The sequence below is a fragment of the Culex quinquefasciatus genome, chromosome 2, assembly GCF_015732765.1.
Source record: "Culex quinquefasciatus strain JHB chromosome 2, VPISU_Cqui_1.0_pri_paternal, whole genome shotgun sequence".
In the NCBI taxonomy this organism is placed as follows: domain Eukaryota; kingdom Metazoa; phylum Arthropoda; class Insecta; order Diptera; family Culicidae; genus Culex; species Culex quinquefasciatus.
The window spans coordinates 164731895-164756897 of NC_051862.1; the positions used below are offsets into that span (position 1 = coordinate 164731895).

At 35.8% G+C, this 25003-nt stretch overlaps 1 protein-coding gene across 3 annotated transcripts in view; it reads left to right on the forward strand.

Moving 5' to 3' along the window:
- LOC6038075 overlaps positions 1-25003 on the forward strand; it is a 554342-nt gene that overhangs the window by 37841 nt on the left and 491498 nt on the right. For 2 of the 3 annotated variants that reach the window (XM_038257659.1, XM_038257658.1), the window contains exon 2: positions 11370-12148. The gene's annotated coding sequence lies outside the window, so the exon portion shown is untranslated. The remainder of the gene's footprint in view (positions 1-11369; positions 12149-25003) is intronic. The other variant, XM_038257657.1, reaches the window with a different exon arrangement.

Sequence of the window (25003 nt, forward strand, 5' to 3'; positions counted from 1 at the left end):
AAGTAGGGTAGACCTGTGTTCAAACACTTTCACACAAAAATACTACCACTCCCCGCACAACCATTGCCAATTGACTCTCCCGAAGAATATAAAAGCCCCTTGCAAACAGTATCACCCGCTCCAACAACATTCCAGCTGCCACTCGAACAGGAAAATCTTATTAAAAAGTTTATTAAATATGTCCGGGATTAGATTTGATACGGTTGGTCAATCCCACGGAATCCATCTCTCCCAGTCGGTTGGCGTACACTCGAACAAGGAACGGGTCCTTTTTCCTGGGAAAGGTCTTGTTGAGTTTGGGGTGGGCAACTTTTTGCTACGAAAGGAAAACTTGTTAATAATATTGCTATTGCGATGTCCTCGCTCTCTTCCGGTTCGGTTCACTAGACACACGAAAGCGGAATTAGACCCAATTTCGGAAGGCAGCAGCAACAGCCTTTTTTCGAAGAGTTGGCAAACTGGGTGCCACGTGTTGCTTCGAAGAGCATTTGAAGGAAATGTAGAGGACAAAATATGTGTTTAAAATTCTATTTTTTTTTCTTTCTCTTTATGTTTTAACTTTAACATCAAACATTTTTAAAAAAATTACCGTCTTTTTACTACTTTTTTAAGTAACTTTTTGATTCATTTTTTGTTTATAACAAATGGCCATTTCCACGCTTTATACAAAAAGTGTAAATTGTGAATTTAGTTTATCATAATGGCATAACTTAAATGTTAAGGTAAGAATTTTTTTGAAAATTTGTTTGCAAATATTTCTTTTTTTGAAAAGCGAGTTTTTCACTAATGTGAGGTGCTCCAATTTGGATGAAACTTTCAGCGTTTGTTTGTCTATACATGAGATGAACTCATGCCAAATATGAGACCTCGACTAAGGGAAGTAAGGTAAAACGGGCATCTAAAAGGAGTTTCTAGTCCAAAAACATTAAAAAAAATTTCCATGAAACTTCATCATCTTTTGAAGTACTTCAAATGGGACTTATGCGATGATTTTTTCTAATAATCTCAAAATTGAATTTTTAAAACCACTAACCAATGGGTCAAATCTGTTTGTTTCTTTCGAAACTTTAAAATGTTATAAGTATTTTGGTCCAATTGATTCGTCAACCGATTACTTTGATTTCCCAGAATTATTTGCGATTATCAGAAACCAAGCAGAAGTGTTTTAGACATGTCATAGAGAATTAAATTAAAAATAAATACTTATAAGATACTTATTTAATTTGAATTAGAAATGAAATAAATTAGAAATATGCACCACATATAACATTCAAAGCACAACAGAGAACAACAAAAATGTGTTTAGACTTTTTAAAAACTGCTATGCTGGTTTAGATTAATATTAATAGTATTGAGGTGATTCTATAACTTTAAAACTTGAAAAACATAACAAATAAAAAGAAAACATAGATTTTATGACTTTTTTCGGGAAACTCAAAACCCGAGAAAATTGGACGTCCTACTTCGAGAAAATTGGGTAAATATCAACATCAGTTGACAACTGATTTTGGCGTTAGAGTGCATTTGAAATTCAAAGCACAACAAAGAACAAAAAATCTTTAAAGCTTTCTAAAAACTGCCATCCTTGTACAGATTGATATTAATAGTATTAAGCTAATAATCATTGATTTTATGACGTTTTCAAAAATTTCCCTGGTATAAAAATGTATTTTTTCCGTTTTCCGGGAAACTCAAAACCCGCGAAAATTGGACGCTCTACTTGGAAATGATCGAATAATGGGGTAAATATCAACATCAGTTTGACAAATGATTTTGACGTTTGAGTGCTTTTTCATCCGAATGCATTTGAATTAGAGAGCAACCAAATTAGTGGACATTCCGAATCCGCTCTGTACATCTTACAACCATAAAAAGCATCAAGCAAAAGAAAAGTGCATTCTGCCGATTTCCCATTAAAGAATTACTAGTAGTTACTTGAATTAATGGGAAATACACGAATTACTGAGTAACTATGGAATTACACGAATTACTACGGAATTACTAGGTAATTCTAGAATCACAGGAATTACGGCAGAATTGAGGAGTAATACTGGAATTACTGAATTACTCACTCAAAATCCGAATGATCCCGTACTAGTTATAACTTTGGTTTTTTACATAAAAATTTATAGGCAATAAAAAGAATCATAAAAGGTTTATCGAATTTTCTTTTTAACAGTTATTTTTTATTATTTCATTATTTTCTAAAGTATGTTTTCACCAAAAAAGAATCATGGAATTAACAGGATTACTCTAGAATCAGTCAGTAAATCCAGAATTACAGAATTACTTGCTCAAGTTCCAAGTAATTCTGAATTAGTGACCAGTTTGACACGATGCTGGAAAACCCTTGCAAAAAGGCCTCTTTTGGCCGCCCTTCGTTTAGTCTATGAACGAAACACGCGCAAAGCACTTAATTTCTGAGCGAAAAGTATAACATCAACAGATCCCAAATGTTTCAAAACAAGTCATTTTAGCAGCAAAAAATATGTCACGCTTGAGCTTGAACATAGCCTTCTACTTTGTTTGTGTTTACAGCTTTAGTGCAGTTGTATTAGTGGGGAGCAATAGGGAGCATTCGAAAATCACGTTACACATTCTGTCTTTTAAGAGCGAGTCCACGAGCAAAGCATACCCATCTCGCATCGACCTCACCAATCTGCCTGAAATTTTCAGGGGTTGTTTGTACATATGCAACTAGCATCTGGCCAAAATATGAGCACTCTAGGTCAACGGGAAGTGGGGCAAATCGGGACACAATTTTTAAAGGTTCAAAAACGTCAAAAATCTTAAAAAGGTCATAACTTAGGCAAATATCAATTTAATTTCAAAATTCAAAATGCATCTTAAAGGGCTTAAAAAATGCAACAAAATGCAGGGTAGAGCATCCAAATTGGTTGAATCTAAAGGGAGTTATTGGCATTTTTGTGAAAAAATTGAATAATTTTAAAACTCAAATAAAAAAATGTTCCATCCAGATATCAATTCGGTTCGACCTGCAGCTTGTAGGGGACATCTGGGACTACCATCTGAGACTGAGAACGCTTTGGGTAAGGCAGTTTAACATATTAAATAGACACTTTTACTTTTAGTGAATTTTTTGGTTGTAAATTTTTGCTCGGGGGACCCCTTAGATCCCATTTTCTGGTGATAATTTCATCATATTCGTGTTCCTGAGACAATTTCACAATAGAAACATACACAAAAATGTTTATTTTCATCCATTAAAAATGAAAGTAGTATTAGTATTAGTATTTTTCACTAAAATGCCAATAACTCCCTTTAGATTCAACCAATTGGGATGCTCTACCCTGCATTTTGCTGCATTTTTAAGCCCTTTCAGATGCATTTTGAATTTTGAAATTAAATTGATATTTGCTTAAGTTATGGCCCTTTATGATTTTTGACGTTTTTGAACCTTTGAACATTGTGTCCCGATTTGCCCCACTTCCCGTTGACCTAGAGTGCTCATATTTTGGCCAGATGCTAGTTTCATATGTACAAACAACCCCTGAAAATTTGGTTTGATTGGTGAGGTCCAAACGACGTTTCATACAAAGGGGTATGCCCTGTTCGTGGACTCGCTCTTAAGCACTCAGATAAAAACCTTAGTTAATTCCCGTTTAACTTAAAATTATTTTCAACTTTTACTTAAAAATGAAAACTCTAAAAAAATATTTAAAATTGTGGGAAATATTTAATAGAAAAATATTAAAATTTTAATTTCAAACCATGGTTTCAAAATCGGCATGAAAAATGTGTTTTAAAAAGCATTTAAACCATTTCAGTTCTTTTGCAATCATCAGTTTCCAAAATCTCAGGTATTGCGAAAAGTATTATATGCAACAAGGTGCAAAAAGAATTTTTACGCAATAGTCGTTCATTTATCCAACGAGGATCTACTGAGTTAGCTAAATACGACGAGTGCTGAAAAAACAAGTTTTGCATCAAATTCCGAACAACTTTTTTTGCAGTTCTAGAAAAAAAATCGTCAAAAGAGTTTCTCAAAGAGGAAAAAAATTATATGTTGGCATTCAAGAGTATGGTCATTGGTCATTTTATTTGTTTGGCTCAAACTTTGTGGGGGTCTTCCCTATGACCAAAGAAGCATTTTTGTGTCATTGGTTCACCCATACAAGTCTCCATACAATTTTGGCTGCTGTCCATACAAAAATGGTACGTATATTTAAACAGCTGTAACTTTTGAGTGAATTTTCTGATCAATTTGGTGTCTTCGGCAAAGTTGTAGGTATTGATGAGGACTATTGAGAAAAAAACAGGTACACGGGAAAAAATTGCAGATTTTTTAATCAACTTTTTTTCACAAAAACTCAGTTTCCCAAAATTTGTATTTTTTATTTGTGAGATTTTTTTATATGTTTTAGGGGACAAAAACCCGCAACTTTTTAGCAATAGAGAAACATAGTCAAAAAATCTGCCGCTGAGTAATGAGCTTTTGAAAAAAAGTGATTTTTGGAAAAAATCGGAATTTAATGCAAAAACAAATTTGACGTAATTTTTCAATGTAAAATTGAATTTCCAATCGAAAAGTACTTTACAGATTTTTTGATAAAGGGCTCCGTTTCCAAGATAGAGCCACCGAAAGTTTGATTTCAGAGAAATATATGCAGTTTTTCGATTTTTAAAAATAGTAACCATGAAAGAACATCTCTAAAAATATTTTTTTGAAAAGTTCAGATAATTTGCTATCAGTATGTCTAAGAGACATTGAAGATTGGACATCTGGTTGCTGAGATACAGTGGCCTAAAGAAAAAGAAACATTACAATTGAAGTTTTCTAAGTCTCTTCCAAATAACCCACCATTTTCTAATGTCGATATCTCCACAATTAATGGTCCGATTTTCAATGTTAAAACATGAAACATTCGTGAAATTTCCGATCTTTTCTAAAAAAATATTTTGAAAAAAATTAAATCTAGACTAACATTTCAAAAGGGCGTAATATTTAAATCTGTAAAGTACTTTTCGATTGGAAATTCAATTTTACATAAAAATAAGGTGCAGGTGGTTATGTTCTAAATAACCTTTGTAGAAAACTCTAAAAAATCATTCTATTTTTATTGATTCTTGCATTATAACTTGGATTTTGCCCGCATTTTTCTCTCGCACGTTTGAAAGCAAAAAATCAAAAATCTAGGCAATTACTCGTTGTTTATTTACATTTCCAGTCGCAGTTTCCACCAAACTGAACTATCGCAATTCAAAATTGCGAGTGACAGCTAAAAAACAAGTGATAAACCTCGGCTTTTTCCTCAAAAATGAAATTTTAAATTTTCCAAGCCAGTTTGACAAGTCGCAATAGTTCGATCAATAGCAATAATTTAGAGCGAAATCCAAGTTAGTGAGAATTGCGCAATATTTATAATTTTTAATTCTTTGATTTGATTTGATTCTTTGATCATAAAAAAACAAAATAGCTTCTTTGGTCATAGAATTTGAGCCAAATCAAAAATACAAATAAAATCCATTTCCGGTTTTGGTAGAGAGTTGCTCCCCTGTGAACTCTGAAATAGTTTGTTCTGTCATATTTTTTCCAACTGCCGTTAAGTCATATAGATCTTTAGAACAGATATAGAACAAATTCTGACTGTCCTATGGGCATTCCGGAAAAATCGAAGACGCTGTATGAAGCTACCTATAAGAAGATTCAATATTGGCAAGCCAAGAATCGGGTTCAAGCCACGAACGAAAAGTGCTTGCTGGCCACAAAAAAGTCGAAAATCCTCATTAGAAAACGAATTTTTAAGTATTTGAAGGAAGCTTACCACTCCATTCATTCGGCTACAAAAACAAAATAATAAAAATCTTGAGTAATGTTTCATTGGTACGGAAAAGCCGTTTCATCTCTCTCAAATTATAGGAAAAGTTGATGATTTCATAACGTGATTTTTTTAGCGATTTTTTTTCTTTGCTGTACTGTACTAATTGTGATTATGAACGCTGGATAATGTATTTCAAATTGTTTTCAGTCAATTGAAGGTATTTTTTTTCATAAAATAAAGATTTTTACAGATTTTTTTTGCTCCCTGTTTTTTTTATGGTGACGTGAACTTTGAAAAATATTTGCAAAGGTTTAAAATTTATCATTGCTTAAAAAAGTCAATATTTAATTTTGAAACTCAACTTTTCTCAACCTAGATTACATTACCGCTTTTGATTACCTATTTTTATGTTATATATTTATTTTCGTTGCCCTGATTATTCGCAGATAATTTTTTAAAGAGGGATTTCAAAATCTTTAAAACTTATTTGCAGTGGCCTTACATTCGTTATGATAAATATCCCGAATGATTACACACCGCTCGAAACGAAAATCCGTCCCTTCCGGATCCGGAACGTGCCAAAGCGTCAGTGGACAATTAATCTCCCTCCGAATAAACAGACAGAGAATAATCGCCCAAATCATGGCACATTATGTGGCACGCTGGCAACACTGATAATCGCGATGACACCAAAATTCCGACGAAGAAGACCAAAAAACAAATCTTCCTACCGAAATTCGCCAAACAGTTGGCCAAGAGTTGGCCAAAGCTGGACGTGACCATAAATTTTATCATTCCGGCAGCAGTGAGCTACGCCAAAACTGGCAGTGTTGCCAGCACCATCCTAATTCCTCATCAGCATAATTGTTTCGCAGAATTTTTTTTGGCGAAATTTCCGCACTCGAGTTCATCATTTTCGGGGTGAACTTGCGCTCCGGCCGGGGGATAATCGATTCCGGCAATCGGCAGAAATGGAAATTGCTTTCCGCGAATTTTTGGCGCAAAATTGTGCTTTAAGCTCGCGAAAGTTCGAGCAATTCGTATTTACGGAAACGGGAGGAAGTTTGCTGTGCGTGGAAAGGAAGAAGAAAAAAACGCGATGGAATCAACGCCGGAAGAGTCTGGAAACTTTTGAAAGTTTCGCCCACATTCCTCACTTTCACATACCACACAGCGAGCGAGGCAATAATGTCAGAGACTCCTTGGCAGTCAGTCAAAACGGGAGGGGAAAAAAAAGTTCGCTTAGTTTTATTCACTTTAGCCTTATGGGTTCGGGAGGGTCAAGAAATGCGAGGAGAGATTGGAGGGAAATGTCGAGAAAGGTGTTTGACTTTTTGTTCTTTTCAGTTATCAAATTTGAATGAATTTCAGTGTTGCCAGTTTTTTAATGAATAATTTTAAATTTCAAGTCTAGTTAACCGAAGAAACTATCCTCCAAACTCTTTAAAAACTAATCGATGAAAAGGAGGGAAAAACTTCCCCAAATATGGTCGATTGACCTCAATTTTCAGCAGACTCTCTGTGGCCTAGGAGACACTTTTTTTTCGAGGAAAAGCCCATTCATATAAAGAGAGGAAAAGGACCCCATTAAAATCATTATGGAAAAGCCGCCAAAGCGGAAATAAATGGAGCGACGGTGCCAAAAAGTTTCGACATTTCTCACATTCCTGGCCGTTCGGCGACGGTGGCGGCGTTTTTGTTTGCTGGAGCTTTCCAGCAAGCTTTTGGCCTGCTGGCTGGAATGCTCGCGACCTTGTCTGAGTTGGGAATGTTTGCTAGGGGAGGTTTATTTTGCACCATGGAATTTTACGAGCGAATAAGTAAGTGGTGGACATTTTTTGGGGAGATTTGGAGGTGTTGCAGATTTGGACGAATTTTTTGCGGATATTTGTTTAAAACTTATTTATAAGAAATGATGGTTTTTTTAATGTTCAAAAATAATTCATATTATTTTGAAGTATTAAAATAAAACAGTTTCATCCTTCTCATCTTTAAATCAGAAAAAAACCAGAAAAACAATGAATCTTGAGATCAAACTTACTGCACGGAGAAAAAAGTGTTCACGAAAATGAGAACCACGAACAAAGTGTTCAAATTTCATGGTTCGTTTTTCAAAATCCTACCATGGGATTTTAACACTTTGTTCGAGGTTCTCATTTTCATGAACGCTTGTTCACGATTTTGGGAACTCTTTTTTCTCCGTGTCCTCAATTTGCTGCCTTGGGTAAAGTTCCTGAGGTTATTTTGTTTCATGTTTGGGTATGATCTGTATGTAAAAGTTGTATTTGCCTCAATTCAGAGCAACTCTATGAGACTTCGGAGAACGTTTTCGTATTTTGTATTTCGTTTTTGATTTGGATGAATCTTTGTGTGTACTTTTTATGCCCGTCGAAGTTATTTTGCATCATATCTGGAGTTTTTTTGAAAAGGTCCAATAAACCAAATTTCCAGTTTTTGCTTTTTGGGTGTTTTTGAAACCGCCTTGAGTCAGGGGTATTGAAAAACACCCAAAAAGCAAAAACTTAAAATTTGGTTTATTGGATCTTTTAAAAAAAACTCCAGATATGTTCGTCTGTACAAGTATTCATATATTTTAGTTAAACAAATAAAATATATATTTTATTTGTTTTTTTCACAAAAAATGTATTGTTAAGAACCATTTTTGAAAATTCTTTTATTTAAAACATGTCAAAACAAGCAAAAAAATCAATTTTAAGCTTGGTATAAAATCATTTGCTAGTGTTGCCAATTGTTGTAAAACATAATAGTTTTGAAAAACCTTGTAAAAGTTTAAAAACAACTGGGCCATTCGAAATGTTGACGATGACGTTATTTTTTTTAATATGTTTATGAAAACAGGGAAAAAATGCCGATTTTCCAATTAACTTTTCACAAAATTAAATTGCATGAAATTTGATCGATACAAATTTTAGCTTTAATTTTTTTCTTTTCTTACCGGTGGTTAAGCTTTCTAAGCTAAGTTGTAGGTGATGATGAGGAAAGTTTGAAACTATAAGAATTTAAAACATACTTATCCACTTATTTTGAGTAGCTTATTCGCAAAAGAGTAAAATTTCCATAAACCATTTTGTCAAGGTTAGCTCAAGAATATTTTCCCTTCAACCGTACAATTTATAAATCTAAAGAAGAAACATACAAAACTTCCCAAATTCTTTATTGTTTTATTTTTATTTTTGATGTGTAATTATAGGGGACAAAAACAGCAATCGATACATTGCCAACATTGCCGCGGAAGAATGATTTTTTTTAAACGTGTTTTTTTTAAATAAAATTTTAGTTAAAACATTTAGATTACTTCAGTTTTCAATGTAAAATCAAATTTGCAATCGAAAAGTACTTTAAATTTTTTGATCAGGTGCACCGTTTTTAAGATATAACCACTTAAAGTTTAATTTTAACTAAAAAATTACTTCTTCGATTTTTTTCATCCGTTTCCGGTTTTGGTGGAGAATTGCTCAGTAAAAAGCCATGGAAAATGCTTGATTAAGGCGTCCAACTTCCCGAAGTTACAAAACTTCCGCTAAATGGGAATTTTTCAGCGGATTTCTCGAAAAAAGCCGAGAATTCCCGGGAAATTTTAAATTTCTTGAAAATTTTCTGATCATTGTTCTGGTTGATATTTTGCAACAATATTGTATACGACAAGCCGGGACCGTGGTGTAGGGATAAGCGTGATTGCCTCTCACCCAGTCGGCCTGGGTTCGATCCCAGAAGGTCCCGGTGGCAAATTTTGAGACGAGATTTGTCTGATCACGCCTTCCGTCGGACGGGAAGTAAATGTTGGCCCCGGACTAACCTAAAAAGGTTAGGTCGTTAGCTCAGTCCAGGTGTAGGAGTCGTCTCCCTGTCCTGGTGGAGTCGCTGGTAGGCAGTTGGACTCACAATCCAAAGGTCATCAGTTCGAATCCCGGGGTGGATGGAAGCTAAGGTGTAAAAAGAGGTTTGCAATTGCCTCAACAATCAAGCCTTCGGACACCTAGTTTCGAGTAGGAATCTCGCAATCGAGAACGCCAAGCCAATGCTGTAGAGCGAATAATTTGATTTGATTTGATTGTATACGACAGTGACTGTTATGCTTAAAAGAAGTGTGAGGATCAATTGATAGATTTACTGCACGTAAAATATCATACAACTTCAATACATTACTTTCTTACTTTTTCAAAAGGACCTATATTCATAGGAAACGGTGAATTTGTGGTTTTGAAAAAATAATCTAGAAAACATCCTTTAACAATAAGTCTTCAATTTTTCATGTTGAACCATCTAAAGCCCATGGTACTCCATAAATGTTTACTTCTAACTGCAATTTATGGAAAACTATTCAACGTTTTCACCAAATTCGCCCTCCTTTTTAAAATATTTAAAGATACAAATTAAAAAGGTAAAAAAAATCAATTTTGTTTTGTCAAGAGAAGGTCAATATCGTATTAATAAAAAGTTAAAACCGCAGGTCCATAAAATTCTCTAACTTTTTACATATAGGAGTATGGGTGTTGAAGGCTTTTGTTTAATGATATTAAGGTTAAAAAAAGTTATTTTTAACAGTAATTTGCAAAAGCTGTGAGAAATAGTCAAACCAATTCTGAATGTCTATAGCACATTTTGAATTGCTTCAAAAGTCCTTTCGAATGCAACTAAGAGAGTTGGAATTGATTAAGTTTTACGGAAATGAGAGCAATTTTTTTTTGTATTTTTGGACCTCAAACTTTATTTGGCGTGAGTTGATCTCATAGACAAACAAACGTTGAAAGCTTCATCCAAATCGGAGCACCTCAATACGATACCACGGTTCCCGGCTGAAAATCACTATTTTTTTTATAAATTTTAACTTATTTCAAACATATTGAAAATGGTTTGAAACGCAAAGGAATTGCACGAATAATTTCGTTGAATTTTTTAGGTTAAAACATAACTTTTTTGTTCTTTGTAAACTATGAAAAATATTTACAACAGCCTTAAAAACTGGGTCACCGAAAAAATGTATGGATAGACGAAGAGAGGAAAATTGCAACTTTTGAGTCACATTATAAAGCTATTAAATGAGAAGAAAGCTATATATATTTCTTTCAAATAATATTTTTATACAAACGCATACTTGTCCCTATACGAAATTGGACCCAATTTGACATTTTTTCCAATTTTCATCTGAATGGGACAATTTATGATTTCCTCCAAATCTATTTTCAACCACAGAAGTAAGAATCGATATTGGTTGTTTTTTTTTCGAAACATTTAGAAGCTTCCTATTGAGTTTTTTGTCATATTTGTTATGTCAGTAATATATTTGTCTGTGCCATTTTTAAAAGGCAATTCAGTGCTTCCCGTTTTTCCAGTCAAACATCAATTAGTCAAGGAGTTAGTTTTTTTTTTTTTTCATAAAATCCTTAGTCATTGTTTGCATGACGAAAAATTAGACCAATCAAAATTCCTATCCCAACATCTCATTCATCGCCAACAAATGACCTAGTTTATTGCCTTTCCCTCCCATTTCGCCGTCATGCCCAAATTATCCACTAATGATTCCTTTCAAAAACTTTTTCTTTCCCTTCTCTTATCCCTTTTCAGATTGAACCCACCGCTAGCGTTCAAAAATCGCCAACTCATCATTACCAAGCCCCGAAGCGGGGAAAAATGTGCTGAAAATCAAAGACCAAATCGCACATCATCAAGCTCCTCGACCAACAACAAAAAAAGGACATCAATACATCGGAGAGATCACCGTAAAACCACCACACGAGAGCGTAGAGGGGGGAAAAAAAGCGAACCGGGTCATCCTTTCGTTTTGACCCCTTTTTGGGGTCTCCCGGAGAATTCGCCATCCCAAAAACCAAATCAATACTAATCGACCAACCTTAAACTTTCCCACCCACGGAAGGAAGGCGGGGTCGGAAAAAAGGAATTGAAAAGGCCCCGTTGGCCACAAATCCCCGGGTTTTGCGGTGAGTCCTGTGGGGTCGTTCATCAACGCCAGATTTTCCGGGGCAGAACCGTAACAGCCTAAGGCTTGAAGAAAAAAGAAGAGTTGAAGAAGTGGTCCCCGGAGGGGCGGGGTGGCAACACGTGTGTACAACAGGAAACGCACACGTGGTTCCGAGGAGGAGGAAAAAAAGGTGCTTAAACTTGAAGAGCTTCCGCGACTAGAGAGAGAGAGAGTGATTAAGGGTGAAGAGTTCAACCCACTTGGGGAGGGGGGTTGAAATAAGAGTAATGGTGCGTTAAGGAGGTGTTTTGTCTGAGTAAAAGGATGAATCGCAATTAAATACAGTTCAGTGGAAGTGAAGAATTGAAAGCGGAGCTTTGTTTGAGGACATTTCGAGGATTCAACAGGCTTTAACATTGTGGTGGTAAGTGATGGCATTATCTTTTCCCCCCTTTAATGTTGTTTACTGGCTGAGGTTGAACACAGCTGTGAAATGTTTGGATTAAGGGTAGCAAAAGAGTGGCCACCGCACCGTCCACCCTCAGGTTCTCATATTTGGTCAACAACAACGAAATTTATTTGCAGATGCGATGATTACTCACAAAGCCGCCAACAAACGAGCGTGGGATCTTCAGTTTAAACAAAAATATAAGCCATTTAATTGTGTTTACACATAAGTCCACGTTCTGTCAATATTTTCAATTCCGGAAACGTCATTGAAGCGTAGTAATTGAGGTTGATGATAAACAGATCTCTAGGTTTTCGCATCAAATAATAATTATTCTGAAATCAAGTGGACATGAAGTGTCAATTTATGTTCAGTGGCTTTTGCAAACAAATCTTCATACAAATGTTTAAGCTGCGAGAAGTGCTTCTAAAAGTACAAATAATTTATACGATATTTAAGGGAACAAAAACTGTCAACTTAACTTATAAAAGCTATTTTGTGTCATTGGTTTACCATTACAAATCTCTATACAATTTTGGCAGCTGTGCATACAAAAATGGTTCGAAAATCTTTAACTTTTGTCGAAATATTCAGATCAATTTGGTGTCTTCGGCAAAGTTGTAGGTATTGATAAGGACTATTCAGAAAAAAAATAAGTACACGGAAAAAAATGCAGATATTTTTTTCCAGTGTTATATTGAATGTTGGCCCTTTTAAAATGCTTGTTTTGATACAAAAGCCTTGAAAATATTGTTTTCGAAAAGATCGGAAAATTTTCTTAACTTTTCAAAAAAATATTTTCAGAAATGGTCACTCATGGTCACTATTTTTAAAAATCGAAAAACTGCAACTATTTCGCTGAAATCAAACTTTTGGTGGCGAGAAAACGAGGCCCTAAATAAAAAAATGTGAAGTTCTTGTTGAATGCAAATTCAGTTTTACATATGAAAAAAAAGGTTTAAAACAATTTATGTGTGAAATTTATTATATTTTTCCAAAAATCACTGTCAGAATTTTTGACCATACCACCCTATCGGTCAAAAGTTGCGGATTTTTGTACCCTAAAGCATATTAAAAACTTTCGAAAATCAAAATATGGATTTTTGGAAATGAAGTTTTTGTAAAAAAAGTTAATTAAAAAATCAGCATTTTTTCCGTGTACCTATTTATTTCTGAATAGTCCTCAAAAATTCCTACAACTTTGGCGAAGACACCAAATTGATCAGAAAGTTTCTTCAAAAGTTTCATATTTTTGAATATTTACGTACCATTTTTGTATGGACAACTGCCAAAATTGTTTGCAGACTTGTATTGAGGAACTAATAATAAAAATGGCTTCTTTGTTCATAGGATAGGCCCCGAAAAATTTTAAGACAATTAAAAAAATACAAAAATTATAAATGGTCGAAATCGCCCAATTTCGTAAAGAATTTCTCTTTACGAAAATACTTTTTTCCTTCAATCATTTTAAAGTTTTCAGATTTTTTTTTATTTGATTCAAAATGGCTTCTTTGGTAATACAGAAGGTATAAGGGAGTTTCGAGGCTGATAAAAAATAAAAATAAATAAATAAATAAAAATTAAAAAAACCGGCCGATTTTGTAAAGAATTGCTCAGTTGCGAACACGTGCACAGATTGATTTTTGTGTGCGTTCATATAAATTCAGCCTACAGTCAAACAAGTGTAGAGGTGGGCTAAACAAGAGTGAGCTGCTCAAAAAGCCGGTTTACTAAAAAGCGAAAAAACCAAGGCTCATAAAAAAAGCCGCGGTTCTTTTCGAAACTCCGATATTTTAAAAGAAACGTTCCAAGATGGAATGATTTTCAAACTTGTGTCTTTCTTAAGTTGAATTTCCAACAAATTTGTAGCATGAGTGTTTTTGAGCATTGAAAATTTATTTTCAAGTTGTTCAATGCTTGTATATTTATGTCAAATTTGTCAGAATTGTGTACTCTGTGTTTAAATTACTTTAAATTTAAATTACTTCAAAAGTAAATGACTTTCCAAACAAAATTGAAATCTTTGCATTTCACACTAATAACTGATTGTAAAATAGTAGTTTATGCAACAAGTTGCAAAAAGAAGATTTTTTCAGCACGAGTTGTACATTTATCCAACGAGGTTTACCGAGTTGGATAAATACGACGAGTGCGGAAAAAATCAAGTTTTGCAACGAGTTGCTTACAACATTTTTTGCAATTCCGAAAAACGCTTATTTAGTGGAATTTTATGTCAAACATTCATGTGTTTAGTTAATTCATCGTTTAAAACAAAACAATATTGAAAAATGTTACTTTTCGATACTAGTGCTGAAAAGTTCAACTTTTCAGCACCCATTTCAGTGCTGAAAAGTAGAATTTTTCAGCACTGTTATTGAAAGGTATTAATTTTCCATTCTGTTATTTTTGGTAGGGAAAAGTAGGACGTTTCGTTTCTCCAGAAGGGCAGGAAAAGTTGACAGTTTCACAGTGGAATTGCAAAAATACATTTTTGCAATTCCGTCGTGAAACTACTTACTTTTCCTGTCATTCTTGAACGACGAAATAGCCTACTTTTCTGTACCAAAAATAACAGAATCGAATAGCAACACTTTTCAAAATAAATGCTGAAAAGTTCTACTTTTCAGCACTCAAATGGGTGCTGAAAAGTTGAACTTTTCAGCACTTGTTTCGAAAAGTAACACTTTTCAACATTTTTTTGATTTAAACGATTTATTGACAAAATACATGAAAATTTGACATAAAATTTCACTTAGTGTGTGTTTTTTGGAATTGCAAAAAATGTTGTATGGAACTCGTGGCAAAACTTGATTTTTTCAGCACTCTTCGTATTTATCCAACTCGGTGAACCTCGTTGGATAAATGTACGACTCGTGCTGAAAAAATCCTCTTTTTGCAACTTGTTGCATAAACTACTATTAAGAATTATCCAAATTCAAATTTGAGCATTTGAGCAACATACTTAATCTGGAAAATTTTGCCGAAAGACTTATACAGTATGTAAAAAAAGTATTTACACCCCTTGGGCACTATGCACATTTTGTGATGAAACATGTAAAAAATTTCAAGTTTGACAGGAACCTAGTACTACGGTTTGTTCAGAAACTCATGCCAAACATTTTGCTACAAAAAGCTCATGAAAAGATGATTTCTATAAAATGTTATATAACAAATACTATAACAAAAATCAAAAAAGGTGCAAAAAAGTGTGTACGCCCTTCGAAAAATCATCATAAATAAAGTTATTTGTTAACAAATCACCATAAATCCAGTCTCCAAACCCCAAATAAGCATCCTTGACTGATTAAAAAAATAATTTGGATTGAATATAAAGTTTACTAACTACTAAGTATAAAAGTTTATATAACTCTGGAAATTCTATATAAAACTTATCTAAACTTGATTTTGCAAATTTTTAATTCAACTAAATGTCAATATATTACCATATAGTTGCTAAATAAACATTTTGGAGTGAGTATAACACCGTTTTGGGGGTATTTGTATCGATAGAATAGATTTTTCGTTGGAATTTCGTACCAACCCGGAAATACATCGAAGGAAAATCCGCCGGCATCTGAACCGGTCTACGATTCACAAGTCAACCTATGTGGAATCGGAAAGGGCATAAAATTTCCGATCTTTTGATACCCATACATATAGGTTTTCTTTAAAACCTACGTTTTTAAATACCGTTTTTAAAATTGCCGTGGTGAGCTATTCCTCCTTCCGTTGAACTGCAGATTGAAATTTTCAAAACTTTTTTTTTCGTGGGATCGTGATAACTCGTGATGTTTACAAACAATCCCCTTTTGTCTACAAATCAAATTTTTTGTTAGTTTCAACTCTAAAACTTTGCAGAACATTGAAACACTCTGAAAAATAAGACTGCAAAGTTACAACAAATACGAAATTTTAAAATGATTTTTTTTGTTTTAAATGAAAAAAATACCAGATTCGAAGTCCATTATATTTCCCTTAAATAACATGTCCCTAATTTTTGAACAGTCGAGTTACGAGAAATTACAGGGTTTTCAAATTTTGTGTTTTTTGATGAAAAATATTCTTAACAAAAAAAATAGTACCAAATTCCATTATTCTAGGAACTTTGCCTCTTTTCCTTATTTAGTAATCGGGTTTTTTTTGGATTACTTAATAAGGAAAGGAGTCAAAATTCCTAGAATAAAGGAATTTGGTACTTTTATTTTTTTTTCATTAGCATAGCATAGCATAGCATAGCATAGCATTACGGGTCTGCACCACGCTGTAGGGGGTGCCACAATGGTCAATTCAATATTCTTAGACAATTTGATTGCTGCCCGGTACAACCAAAAATATCTAAGAACGGAAATTTCCACACTGTGCTCCAAGGCTACGCCCATACAGTCCCGTGGGGATTTGGGAGGGGATGTTTTTGTTGTTCACTAGTGGCAAAAGTGCAGGGAACCCATGCGACTTTTAAAAGTGAACGGAATATTTTTGGGAGGTTTGGAATGGGGGTTAGAGGAATTTCATCGGGCCGATGAAAATGGTTGAATGCGTAATGTATTACATGATTTGGATGTTTGTAAGTGTAAATGTTAGTCTGTAGTGTATTATCTAATAAGCATATAGTTTTGTAATAATAATAATAATAATAAATATTATAAATATGGTAAATAAAATAAATTTAAATATAATCAAGATGATTCCAGGAAGCTGTAAAAATAGCAGTAAATTAAAATCTAAATGCTCCAGATGGTTCCAATGCTGTTTTAGAAAGATTCGTTAATTTAAGCAATTTGATGATATATGGTATGAGGAGATGGTATGTTACAGGAAAGGTATAGGATGAGGAATAATATGAACATGTAAATAAATAATCATTTAAAATACAAATGCTCCTGATGGTTCCCTTGCTGTTTTAGTAAGTGTCGTTAGTTTATGTAATTTGATCATATATGGTATGAGGAAATGAGGATATAAAGGAAAGCAATACGAAAAAAAAATAATTTGAACATTCAAATAAATTTACATATCAGCAGCTAAATTGAAATAAATTCCAGGAAGCTGTAAAAAATAGCAATAATTTTAAAACAAATGCTCCAGATCGATCCATTGCTGTTTTTTAAAGCATCGTTAGTTCATGCAATTTAAATGTATATTTTATGGGAAAATAGTATGATAGAGGATTAGAAAAATATAAATAAATCATATAGTGAATAGATACATGTTAGCAGTTAATGTAAGGAAGCTGTGAAAAATATAAATATAAACATCCCGTGGAAACAACGACGCATGCCAAACACGATCGAAGCAGGCCTTGCCTCGCAAAGAGCAACGACGAGACTGGCCAGCTTCTTTCAAATACACTTTTTTCTTCTTTTTCTTCCGCGCGAAACAACGACGCAGGCCAAACACGATCGAAGCAGGCCTTGCCTCGCAAAGAGCAACGGCGAGACTGGCCAGCTTCTTTCAAAATCACTTTTTCTTCCTTTTTCTCCCGTGCGAAACAACGACGCCGGCCAAACACGATCGAAGCAGGCCTTGCCTCGCAAAGAGCAACGGCGAGACTGGCCAGCTTCTTTCAAAATCACTTTTTTCTTCTTTTTCTTCCGCGCGAAACAACGACGCAGGCCAAACACGATCGAAGCAGGCCTTGCCTCGCAAAGAGCAACGGCGAGACTGGCCAGCTTCTTTCAAAATCACTTTTTTCTTCTTTTTCTTCCGCGCGAAACAACGACGCAGGCCAAACACGATCGAAGCAGGCCTTGCCTCGCAAAGAGCAACGGCGAGACTGGCCAGCTTCTTTCAAAATCACTTTTTCTTCCTTTTTCTCCCGTGCGAAACAACGACGCCGGCCAAACACGATCGAAGCAGGCCTTGCCTCGCAAAGAGCAACGGCGAGACTGGCCAGCTTCTTTCAAAATCACTTTTTCTTCCTTTTTCTCCCGCGCGAAACAACAACGCAGGCCAAACACGATCGAAGCAGGCCTTGCCTCGCAAAGAGCAACGGCGAGACTGGCCAGCTTCTTTCAAATACACTTTTTTCTTCTTTTTCTTCCGCGCGAAACAACGACGCAGGCCAAACACGATCGAAGCAGGCCTTGCCTCGCAAAGAGCAACGGCGAGACTGGCCAGCTTCTTTCAAATACACTTTTTTCTTCTTTTTCTTCCGCGCGAAACAACGACGCAGGCCAAACACGATCGAAGCAGGCCTTGCCTCGCAAAGAGCAACGGCGAGACTGGTCAGCTTCTTTCAAAATCACTTTTTCTTCCTTTTTCACCCGTGCGAAACAACGACGCCGGCCAAACACGATCCAAGCAGGCCTTGCCTCGCAAAGAGCAACGGCGAGACTGGCCAGCTTCTTTCAAAATCACTTTTTTCTTCTTTTTCTTCCGCGCGAAACAACGACGCAGGCCAAACACGATCGAAGCAGGCCTTGCCTCGCAAAGAGCAACGGCGAGACTGGCCAGCTTCTTTCAAAATCACTTTTTCTTCCTTTTTCTCCCGTGCGAAACAACGACGCCGGCCAAACACGATCGAAGCAGGCCTTGCCTCGCAAAGAGCAACGGCGAGACTGGCCAGCTTCTTTCAAATACACTTTTTTCTTCTTTTTCTTCCGCGCGAAACAACGACGCAGGCCAAACACGATCGAAGCAGGCCTTGCCTCGCAAAGAGCAACGGCGAGACTGGCCAGCTTCTTTCAAAATCACTTTTTCTTCCTTTTTCTCCCGTGCGAAACAACGACGCCGGCCAAACACGATCGAAGCAGGCCTTGCCTCGCAAAGAGCAACGGCGAGACTGGCCAGCTTCTTTCAAAATCACTTTTTCTTCCTTTTTCTCCCGTGCGAAACAACGACGCCGGCCAAACACGATCGAAGCAGGCCTTGCCTCGCAAAGAGCAACGGCGAGACTGGCCAGCTTCTTTCAAAATCACTTTTTCTTCCTTTTTCTCCCGCGCGAAACAACAACGCAGGCCAAACACGATCGAAGCAGGCCTTGCCTCGCAAAGAGCAACGGCGAGACTGGCCAGCTTCTTTCAAATACACTTTTTTCTTCTTTTTCTTCCGCGCGAAACAACGACGCAGGCCAAACACGATCGAAGCAGGCCTTGCCTCGCAAAGAGCAACGGCGAGACTGGCCAGCTTCTTTCAAAATCACTTTTTCTTCCTTTTTCTCCCGTGCGAAACAACGACGCCGGCCAAACACGATCGAAGCAGGCCTTGCCTCGCAAAGAGCAACGGCGAGACTGGCCAGCTTCTTTCAAAATCACTTTTTCTTCCTTTTTCTCCCGTGCGAAACAACGACGCCGGCCAAACACGATCGAAGCAGGCCTTGCCTCGCAAAGAGCAACGGCGAGACTGGCCAGCTTCTTTCAAAATCACTTTTTTCTTCTTTTTCTTCCGCGCGAAACAACGACGCAGGCCAAACACGATCGAAGCAGGCCTTGCCTCGCAAAGAGCAACGGCGAGACTGGCCAGCTTCTTTCAAAATCACTTTTTCTTCCTTTTTCTCCCGTGCGAAACAACGACGCCGGCCAAACACGATCGAAGCAGGCCTTGCCTCGCAAAGAGCAACGGCGAGACTGGCCAGCTTCTTTCAAATACACTTTTTTCTTCTTTTTCTTCCGCGCGAAACAACGACGCAGGCCAAACACGATCGAAGCAGGCCTTGCCTCGCAAAGAGCAACGGCGAGACTGGCCAGCTTCTTTCAAAATCACTTTTTCTTCCTTTTTCTCCCGTGCGAAACAACGACGCCGGCCAAACACGATCGAAGCAGGCCTTGCCTCGCAAAGAGCAACGGCGAGACTGGCCAGCTTCTTTCAAAATCACTTTTTCTTCCTTTTTCTCCCGCGCGAAACAACAACGCAGGCCAAACACGATCGAAGCAGGCCTTGCCTCGCAAAGAGCAACGGCGAGACTGGCCAGCTTCTTTCAAATACACTTTTTTCTTCTTTTTCTTCCGCGCGAAACAACGACGCAGGCCAAACACGATCGAAGCAGGCCTTGCCTCGCAAAGAGCAACGGCGAGACTGGCCAGCTTCTTTCAAAATCACTTTTTTCTTCTTTTTCTTCCGCGCGAAACAACGACGCAGGCCAAACACGATCGAAGCAGGCCTTGCCTCGCAAAGAGCAACGGCGAGACTGGCCAGCTTCTTTCAAAATCACTTTTTCTTCCTTTTTCTCCCGTGCGAAACAACGACGCCGGCCAAACACGATCGAAGCAGGCCTTGCCTCGCAAAGAGCAACGGCGAGACTCTGGTACTTTTATTTTTTTTTCATTGTACGTTTTTTTCGGAAATCTGAGAACGTTATTAGATAGGGTGGCCGATTTTACTGAAATATCAAAGACATCACCTTTTCAGTTTGCAAATTATTGAAAAAACAATTCTTTTTTCGAATGTTCAGAATTGAATTGAATTGATGTTTCGAACTGAGGAAGTCGTACCATTTCTCCGTAACGAGGTATAAAAAAACGGACCTCGGATTCGTGATCAGAGGCAAAAGTTACCTCTTTGGACAAAGTTTCACGAAATCGAAGAGGGGTCGGGGCAACTGCTGTGTGAGTTGGCGTAGAAAGACTCAAATATTAAAAATATGCGTTTTAGCTGTTTCTCAGTTGTTAGACTTGAAAATATCTTTATTGAAAAGAAAAGAAAACATCACACTTTATTTCATCATTTTCCTTCCCCTTCAAAATTTTCCTTTAAATCAGTGTGAAAACCGAAAAAAATGATAAAACTTAAATTTTCATCCTTAAAAATAATGAGTAGTTTTTGAACAGCTGGTTACCAAAATGGCTGTTTTTTTTCTCTCTCAAACTTTTGACCAACTGAGTTTAATTCAATTCGGTTGGTAACCACCACCATGAAGCATACCACGCATCAAAGGTTTATCAATTGAGCATCATGAATGACACGCTGGGTTGAATAATAATAATTGCATTATGTGCGTGGTGTGGGTGTATATGTGGGCCTGATTAAAATTGCACTGGAATTTAAGAGCTTCCGAGAAACCGAATGGAGTGATCTGTCGGTATCAACCACAGTCATGTGTGTGTGTGTGGTTAAAGGGCGGTAATCAGACTGTTCGAATTGATGTATATATAATTGCAAAATGAAAAAAGGTTATTTCCCGTTGAATGGTCGTGAAAAGGGCGATCAAATTGATTAAATTGGATGTGATGATAGGCACTTGAAGTTGAAAAGGTTCGTTAAGAGGAGTTTAATTGATTTTTTTACTTTGTATCTATAAGGGAAATACTTTGTTCAAAAATTGTTTCTAAGGATTTCCGATATTTTAGATGTTATTTTTTATGACTGCTGTAACTGAATTGTCTTAAAATTATATTATTTCTTCAGTGATTTATTAAAAAAACATGTTTGTAAATAATATAGCTTGGATATGTTTTAGAAAAACTTTTTAATAAAACAACTGGGACCCGAATAAATTAAAAAAAACAACTTGAAAGCTTGACAAATGCTACTATTGGTCCAGTATCACAAAAAAATATAACTTTAAAAAAACTCCAAATTTGGCTCCATTTCTTCCCACTTTATTCGCTGTATTCCTCCCAAAAAAAAAATCTTACAAATGATCCTTCACCAGAACCTTGACAGGTCCATCGACACAGTCTCCGGCAGTGCAACCAACTCGCCAAGCCAAGACGAAAAAGTGGAGCCCGGGCAGATCTCTTCATCAAACTGTACAGCTCAATCGTCCTTTGCTTCCCTCCTTCATTGATGTTCCTTCTCCCTTTTTTTCAAAAGTGACAAAATTGTGGACTCACGAATCCCTCCAGGGGATCCGGCACTTCCAGACGGTTGTTGTTGTGGTTGGTGGTGTTGCTGATGGCTTGGGAGGGAGTCCCAAAGTCGACGACTGACACTGTCTGTTCACATTATTTATTTTCTTCGCTTTTTTATTTTGCTGGGCGGTTTTCAGTCGACAAACTCCCCCAGAGATGAATCCCAAGGATTCGCTGTCGGTGTCTTTAGAAGGTATCGTCGGTACAACGACAACGTGAAGCTCGTAGGGATGCAATCATGACCGACGCGACCGCCAGTGCTGGTGAGACGAGAGCATCGTTGACTTGATGACCTAAGAAATTTGCTTTGGGAGTTTGGCTTCGGTGATGAGAAAGCATGCTTGGGGGGGTTTTGTTTTAATTTAAGTTTTGAAGAAAGTTAACAAAAAAATTTAGTACACTTTTTAAAGAAATTTTTATTTGAACACTGTTGTGGGTTGAAGAAAAAAAAATTCAAAAAAGTCTTCTTAAGCTTTTAATAAAGTATCTTTTTAACCAAAGGGATGGTTAACAAATCTTGCAGATTTTGAAGAGAATGTTCTCTGGGTAATTCTCCGCCAACTCACATAGCAGTTGCCCCGACCCCTCTTCGATTTGCGTGAAACTTTGTTCTAAGGGGTAACTTTTGTCCCTGATCACGAATCCGAGGTCCGTTTTTTGATATCTCGTGACGGAGGGGCTGTACGACCCCTTCAATTTTTGAACATGCGAAAATAGAGGTATTTTTCAATAATTTGCAGCCTGAAACGGTGATGAGATAGAAATTTGGTGTCAAAGGGACTTTTGTGTAAAATTAGACGCTCGATTTGATGGCGTACTCAGAATTCCGAAAAAACGTATTTTTCATCGAAAAAAACACTTAAAAAAGTTTTAAAAATTCTCCCATTTTACGTTACTCGACTGTAAAAAATTTTGGAACATGTCATTTTATGGGAAATTTAATGTACTTTTCAAATCTACATTGACCCAGAAGGCTCATTTTTTCATTTAGAACAAAATTTTTCATTTTAAAATTTCGTGTTTTTTCTAACTTTGCAGGATTGTTTTGAAGAGTAAAACAATGTTCTACAAAGTTGTAGAACAGACAATTACAAAAAAATTGATATATAGACATAAGGGGTTTGCTTGTAAACATCACGAGTTATCGCGATTTTACGAAAAAAAGTTTTGAAAAAGTTACTTTTGCGTTTTCTTCGTTTCGTCGTCCGTGTCTGTCGCGGGTGACTGTGAACGGCCATGATCGATGACGACCAACTTTAGTTTATTTGATTAATTGATTTGCAAATTTTGAATTTTGTGTGTTTTTATTTTTGGTTGAACTGATTTTTCCTTTTTATTTTTTATATAGAATTGCTTTAAAATTAAAAAAAATCAATTTGCATTTTTATATTATTTTTTTTTCTAAAATTTGGTTGAAAAGACTATTTTAAAGAATGGAGTGATATTTGATGTTTTTTTATTAGACTTTATTTGGCATTATTAAAAAAAATAGCTAAAAATGAAAAGATCTGCTTCAAAACCATAGGTGAGCAATTCTCTACGAAATCGGTATTTTTTTCTTATTTTTTGTATTTTTTAATTCGGCTGAAACATTTTTGGTTGCTTTGGGATGCTCAATGAAGCCATTTTGCATCATTAGTTTGTCCATATACTTTTCCATACAAATTTGGCAGCTAACCATACAAAAATGATTTATGAAAATTCAAAAATCAGTATCTTCTGAAAATTGTTTTTGATCGATTTGGTGACTTCGGCAAAGCTGTAGGCATGAATATGTATTACACTGAAAAAAATGATACGCGGTCCTTTATTTTGATTTTATATTTCACTTTTTGTCAAACCTGATTTGCAAAAAAAAAAACAATATCTTTTTTTCTGATATATTTAGAAGACATTAAATGTCAACTTTTCAGAAATTTCCAGCATAGGCAAAGAATCTTTGACCGAGTTAGGAATTTTTGAATTAATATTTTTTTTTTCAAAAAATCGAAATACTTGTTGCAAAAATTTTTCAACTTCATTTTTCGATGTGAAATCAAATTTACAATCAAAGAGATTAAGAAAACAGGAAAATTTATGTTTTCCAAGTTTCAATCAAAAAACCCATTATTTTCTAATTCCGATATCTCAGCAACTTTTGGTCAGATTTTCAATGTTTAAGTATGAAACATTCGTGAAATTTTCAATTTTTTGAATCAAGTCTAACATTTCAAAATGGCATTTTATTGAATATCTGGGCCTTTTGAAATGTTGGTCTTGATTCAAAAAATTGAAAACATTTTTTCAAAAGATCAGAAAACGGCAAATTATTAAAAAAATTTCAGCCTTTCAAATTTTTTTTTTCAGTAGTGGGCAAACATGGGCACTTATATTAAAAAATGGATAACTACGACTATTTTAAAAAAGTTACCTGGAAATGGCTTTAACTTAAAAACGGTGCACTCTATCAAAATTTCACAAAAGTATTTTTTGCAATCCCGCTGTGAAACTGTCAACTTTTCTTGTTCTTCTGGAGAAACGAAACGGCCTACTTTTCCCTACCAGAAATAACAAAATAGAAAATTAATACCTCTCAACACCAGTGCTGAAAAGTTCAACTTTTCAGCACTGAAATGGGTGCTGAAAAGTTGAACTTTTCAGCACTTGTAACGAAAAGTAACATTTTTCAATATTTTTTTGTTTTGAACGGTGAGTTTACTTAACACATGAATAATTGACATAAAATTCCATTCAAAAAGCGTTTTTCGGAATTGCAAAAAATGTTGTAAGCAACTCGTTGCAAAACTTGTTTCTTTCAGCGCTCATCGTATTTATCCAACTCGGTAAACCTCGTTGGATAAATGTACGAATCGTGCTGAAAAAAACTTCTTTTTGCAACTTGTTGCATAAACTACTATTTTGATTGCAAATTCGATTTTACATCGAGAAATGCAGTTAAAAAAAATTACGACCAGCATTTCGATTTTTTGAAAAAAATCAGTATTGTTTCAAAAATTCATAACTAGATCAAAGATGCTTTACCCATCCAAGAAATCTCTGAAAA